The sequence below is a fragment of the Pristiophorus japonicus genome, chromosome 18, assembly GCF_044704955.1.
Source record: "Pristiophorus japonicus isolate sPriJap1 chromosome 18, sPriJap1.hap1, whole genome shotgun sequence".
Lineage (NCBI taxonomy): Eukaryota > Metazoa > Chordata > Chondrichthyes > Pristiophoridae > Pristiophorus > Pristiophorus japonicus.
The window spans coordinates 20,947,410-20,953,776 of NC_091994.1; the positions used below are offsets into that span (position 1 = coordinate 20,947,410).

Below are 6,367 nucleotides of genomic sequence, written 5' to 3' on the forward strand. Positions count from 1 at the left end.
TGTGGGTGGGGGTTGGGTGTTATTGCCTGTGATACTTATGATTTCAGACCAATGTTAGTATTAAACTTTTGTTATTGAACATAACCTTGTTGCGCATTATCTCACATAGCTGGACCATTACACACTGGTGATTCCTTACCATGAAAGGATTAAATACAACTTAACATCAATCAACGTCAACTTTAACTGGAACCAAGATAATGGGCAACATTGATGTCTGAGCTGCACACACACAGCAGTGTGTCAGCATTGTCACACACATCAGCGCTCTTTCAGTCAAATCTTTCCACTATCAGCTCCTCACATAAGAGTGGGATTTAACAAATGCCAGCCACACCACTGGCATTTGTTTCGGTTAGTTCCACTTTTTGTGGCCGTTTTTTTGAGCGCGCGATATTGTGGGCGATATGAATGCAAGGTGGTGAAATTGAAGATGGGCGATCTCCATGGTCGCTAGGTTGAGTAAATATGCTCTTTATGACAAAAAACAGTCACCGGGCGTTAATATTGAATCTCGGCGTTAATTCCGTGTGGAAAGTAACGCTGGGCGATAATATGGGCATTGAATTCGCCCATTCTGCTGATTCTGCCCCAAAAAAGTGGGTGGACGGTGATATATTTTTTTCTCGGCATTAAGTCCATTGGGAAAATAACACTCGGCAATAAGTCTCCTAAAAAAAGCCCGTCAGTTTCCATTTTGTGTCAGAATGGGCGATATATGGGCGTTATACTACATTTCAGCAGTAAAATGGGTGTTAAGTGGGCGTTAAGCATGCAAAAAAAGTGGAGGTTCTAGTCCAAGGTCACATTTATTGCTCATCTCTAGTTACCCTGAGAAGGTGGTAGTGGGCCTTCCCCGGGTCACATAAAGATGCACAATAAATGACTGCGGCAGTTTTCTTTGAACTGTTGCAGTACTTGTGATGACGGAGCTTCCACAATGGTGTAGGGTAGGAAGTTCTCGGATTCAGACCTAGTGACCATGAAGGAACGGCGATGTGATCTAAGTCAGAATGGCGTGTGACTTGAAGGGAACTTGAACGTGATGATGGTCCCACAACATTGCTGCTCGTGCTCTCCTTTGCGGTAGAGGTTGCAGGGAGGGAGGTGCTGTTGGTGCATTACTGCGGTACATCCGGCAGGTTATGAATATTGTAGCCACAGTGCATCGGTGTGTAAGAATAAAAGTGTTTAGTAATGATAACATTGATTCTGTATGTATATAAATGTTAAAAGTGTAGATTATACGGAAAGGCTACATTGTTGAAAGAAACAAACTGGATAACTTCCCCAGGTTCATGTCTCCTCTGGCTGGGCAGAGCTCAAGGATGGTTTTGAAACTCACCAAACCAGAAAAGGTGTTAATTGGAAAGCCATTAACCTAATCAAGGAATGGCACTGGGCCTCCAGACAGACACCTGTATGAGGAGAAGCCAATCAGGGACAGCCCTGGAAACAATACCCAATCCTGAGGCTTTCTGAGAAACAATGTTAGGAAAGAATCAGGAACAATTTAAATCAATGTTCCTGACCCAACTCCACTCTTTAGTTAAAACCACCTTGGGTATAGCCATGAGGCGCATCAATCAGTGGACAGATATAGAGGTCAGCGCTCAAATAATCTGGGAGGTGGTAAAAGACCAGTTAAAGGTGAAGTCACCACCCACTGCAAATAAACCAGTGTCAATAGTGGAGGGATCTAGGTGTTACCCCTTTAAGGGACAATGCTTTAATTGTAAGAAGGTAGGCCACCAAGCAAAAGACTGCAGCAGACCCAGACAGGCACAGGACCACGGTGCAACGCATAGATACCTCCCGAGGGACGAATCCAAGCCCTCTGGACGGATCAACAATTGGATTAGTTGATAACCCTCATACTAATCCAAATTGCCAAATTGCCTTAAAGGGTTTAACGGTGATACAACCACTGCGTATACAGGGAAGGCCAAAGAATTTCAGTTGGGACGCCTCACCTGTAAGGTCCCAGTGCCGATGCTGATGACCACCCCAGATGGAAGGGGAATTGTCGGGACTGATGTGTTGGATCAGTATGACGCGGTGATAGATTACAATTGGCACTGTGTTTGGATGGGATTGAGAGATAATGCGAGAGTGATCGCTTCTCGGCCTTTTGGCTAAGATCAAGTGTAGTACCGTTTCTGACCAGCCACCATGAGCTCCGGGTGGTTTCTCCCTGGTCAGGAAGGTATATGCTTGCTTTTTTGGAAACAGGAGGTGGGTGGGGAGGGTTGACCCATCCACCTCCACGGAGGTGTGTGGGGGACCTGACCCATCCACCTCCACGGAGGTGTGTGGGGGACCTGACCCATCCACCTCCATGGCACGAACCTGGTATTGCAGTACTTCCAGGAACGGTGCAGTGGCTCTAGGCCTTTTGGCTAAGAGCATTGGCGCAGAGTGATCCTTGGCGTGTGCAAGGTGACCTCTGGCGTTTGTGATTTGACAAAGAATTGGAACGATTGGCTACGAATTAAAAAAAAAAAAAAAAAGATAATGCGAGAGTGATAGAAATTTCAGATGCTCACGTGGTTTTTGCTATTAAAAATCTATCTGAGTATGACCCTTCGGGGAATGAAAAAGAAGCTGTGGCAAAACTAATTCAGGAATACCGAGTGATGTTCGCCACATGCAAGTATGACTGTGGGAAAATGGCAGGCAAAGAATCTATTGAGGGATCCCCCTACTCATTCACTAAACAGTACTCCATCCCAAGGGAGAGTCACTCTTACATCCGAGACACCATAAAATCCCTAGTCGAGCAGGATGTTCGTAGGACAGGCACTTTCGCGACCAACTCACCCGCATGGCCGGTTAAAAAGCCTGATAGCAGCTGGCGACTGACTATTGATTACAGAAAGTTAAATTCTGTAACACCAGCCTGCTCATTGGTAGTAAGAGAAACTCCCACCATATTATCTCAAATTCCTGCTGGTTCCAAGTACTTCTCGACCCTCGACATTGTCAATGGATTCTGGAGTATCTCTGTTAAGAGGGAAGACCAGTACAAATTCGCGTTCACATTTGAGGACCAGAGCTACACCTGGACATGATTGTCTCAGGGGTTCCACAATGCCCTGACGATCTTCCACAAAAGAATGGCTGCAATTGTGAAAGACTTTTCCCACCCTACCTGCTTGCTGCAGTATGTAGACGACCTACTGCTGGAACCGACAGCATGGAGGAACATCTGTCCCTTTTGTACGAACTTTTGACATTGTTGGCTCAGGCGGGACTAAAGGTGAATCCCCGTAAGGCTCAATTAGTAAAAGAATGGGTCACCTTTCTAGGAGTGTCCATTTCTCCAGAGGAATCATCCCCCGACTCTCACAAGGTGGAGATAATACAGCGACTGCCATTACCCACTTCCAAAACAGCCCTACGATCATTCTTGGGTCTGGTGGGGTACCAAAGGATCTTTATCCCAGGCTTTGCAGAGTGTGCAAAGCCCCTGTATGATTTGATAAAACTGCAGGGTGATGACATACAACCGGCATGGACTGATGCTCACACCCAGTCCGTGGCTAAATTAAAAACTGCAGTGATACAGGCCGCATGTCTGATCCCTCCTGATCCCACGCAGTCCTTTCATTTAGAGGTCGGGGCCACAGAGCAAAGCCTCACTGCAGTTCTGTGCCAAACGCGAGCTGATCGACTACAGCCAGTTGCATATGCATCTCGAATCCTGCAGGGGGCAGAAAAAACGTATACCGCATGCGAGCGCCACCTACTGGCCGTCTTTTGGGTGGTACATCACTTTACTTTTATTACTGGGTTACAGGCTACAATCCTGCACAGCGGACACACACCTCTGAAACTACTGATGAAACCTGGAGATTCGCTCGTTTCCTCTCAGCACCTCAGCAAATAGACATTGGAATTTATGGAAAGAGACATTGATACCATTTCCAAACCCACAATTGCTGCCACAATTTCTGATCTATGAGTGGGACCCGCATGAATGTCCGTTACCCCTGATTAACTTTGAGACCCATCCTGTGTAGAAAGAGCCCATACAGGGTGCCCCAGATGTCTACATCGATGGGTCCTCATATCACATTGAGGGATCCCCCCACACCGGGTATGCTGTGGTATTGCCAGAAAGAACCATCCAGCAAAGATGCAACAGTCTTCACAATATGCAGAAATCGCCGCACTTTTAACCGCTGAGAAGGAAACCTCAGATAGACCCGTGAATATTTGGTCAGATAATGCCTATGCTATTAACACCATGCTCTCCTTTCCACAAAAATGACTATCGTACGATAGACGGTAAGGCCCTGATCCATGGGCCCTGGTTAGTGTTGCTCTGGTCATACCTTAAACAGCGATCTCAGCCCTGCTTCACAGGAAAGGTAGCAGCCCATAGAAAAGGGGGTCCACATAATGAGGGAAATTCCGAGCAGACAGAGCAGCCAAGGATGCTACAATTGATGGGGAGATTGAGGATATAGTCGTTGAGCCCTGCAATGCTGTTAGCAAGGCCTCCCTGAAGATCACCTAGATTTAAAATCCCTGCAGCAGCAATACTGGCCATATGCTGTTGTAAGCGCCTGGCACGAGGAAGGCAGACCCCTTCCTCAACCAACAGCCTGGGCTCCCAATACCAGACTAGCCACTGCCCCTGATTCAGATGAGCAGTTGCTGATGTTCAAAAGAAAGCCAAACGCCTGCCCAGTGGTGTGTGTTCCACCAGAGGTGGTTCAGGAACTGCTCTCCCCCTTTCACTCCCACCCTACAGCAGGGCACTATTCGGCCCTGGTAACCTTCTATAAGGTAGCATCCACAGCTTGGTGGCCTTCCATGAGGGAAACAATCAACCAATACGTGGCACGATGCCTACCGTACCTGCAACACAATCCTCCCGCATGCACTAAACGAGCCTTGCTTCAAAGTGCATCGCCACTTCAAGGGCCACGGACTCACCTCCAGATAGACTTCATTGGGCCACTTCCACAGGTGCAAGGCAATTTTCAGTATGCCCTAGTGGTGGTGGATCAATTCACTAAATGGATCGAAGCATTTCCCTGCCGCTCCAACATCACAATCACAGCAGCCAAAACACTATTGAATCGTGTGTTTTGTAGGTGGGGAGTACCAGTACAAGTGGACAGCGATCATGGTTCACACTTTACCGGTAACATTTTTACCCACCTGCAGGAAATGTTGGGGATAAAACACAAATTACATATTGCTCACTGCCCCCACTTGTCCAGAGGGGTCAAAAGGGGGAACAGGACCCTCAAGTTAATGTTAAAACAATTGTGTGCAGACCACCTCAATGAGCTAACATGCTGCCAATGTGTTTAATGGTAATGAGGTCCACACTTCATAAAACAACAGGGGTCTCCCCATATCAGGCCATGACTGGGAGACTCATGAGAACACCAGGCCAGCTAATACTAACAGGGATGAGTCCCCTGACAATGAAACCATGTAGTTCCAAATGGCTGGAACAAATGGTAGATCACACCGATCAGATGAATCAATTTGTGGCCAGCAAATTAGGTAAGTCAAAAAGTCAAATTAAATCTACTTTGATAAGAAAGTACGTCCCTTTGAATATCAGGTGGGAGACTCAGTAATGATTCCAAATTATGGGAAAAGGAAGCTGCCTTTGGGCCCAGGTGGTGGGGATCGTATACCATTATATCCGATTGAACCCTGTGGTTTATTTGATTCAGTTACCAGGGGAAAATGGCGTTAAGTACAAGAAATGGTTTCACATTAATCAAAACCTGCCAAAGAGTAAATACGACACTGATTTTGTTTCTCACAGACCATGATACGGATCCTTATGATTGTCAGGACGATACCGGCCATGACCGAAGCCGAGGGAAGATGGAGAAGCGGGAGGCTGCAGCATGACTCACGACCATCATCAATATGTTTCGAGAAGCGACGGTGCACTGAGGATACGGGAAGGAGAGAGTCTCCGCTGGAGATGTCATTGTACTATAGTAAATCCCCTACGTGTGGGGACCGAGTCAGGCCATTAACTTTTCGCTCTCTCTCTCTAAGTTTAAAACCCATTATACAGTGGTCATCCACCTTTTTGTACCTTTTTATAAATCATTATTGTAACATCATTGTATCTGTTGTAACGAAGTAGATCTGTAGGATAGCTAACGACTGCTGATAGATGTGCATGTGTGTGTTTAATAAACTATTCCAAATTGTTTTGAAAGAATCGGTCTTGCTGTCAATTTAATGCCAGAGATTTAGAAATCTTAACAGGTGGTGGATATGGAGTCCAATGGCAGGGGCACCAGTCAAGTAAACTGCTTTGGCCTGGATGATGTCGAGCTTCTTGTGTGTCTTTGCAGATACACCCATCCAGGCAAGTGCT

The 6,367-nt window shown here is 46.5% G+C and overlaps 1 non-coding gene across 1 annotated transcript; it reads left to right on the forward strand.

Moving 5' to 3' along the window:
• The first annotated feature begins 2,115 nt into the window (after window positions 1-2,115).
• LOC139229431 (U2 spliceosomal RNA) lies at window positions 2,116-2,309 on the forward strand. The gene has a single exon (XR_011587715.1). It is a non-coding gene; the product is annotated as a U2 spliceosomal RNA (small nuclear RNA).
• Window positions 2,310-6,367: the final 4,058 nt, after the last annotated feature.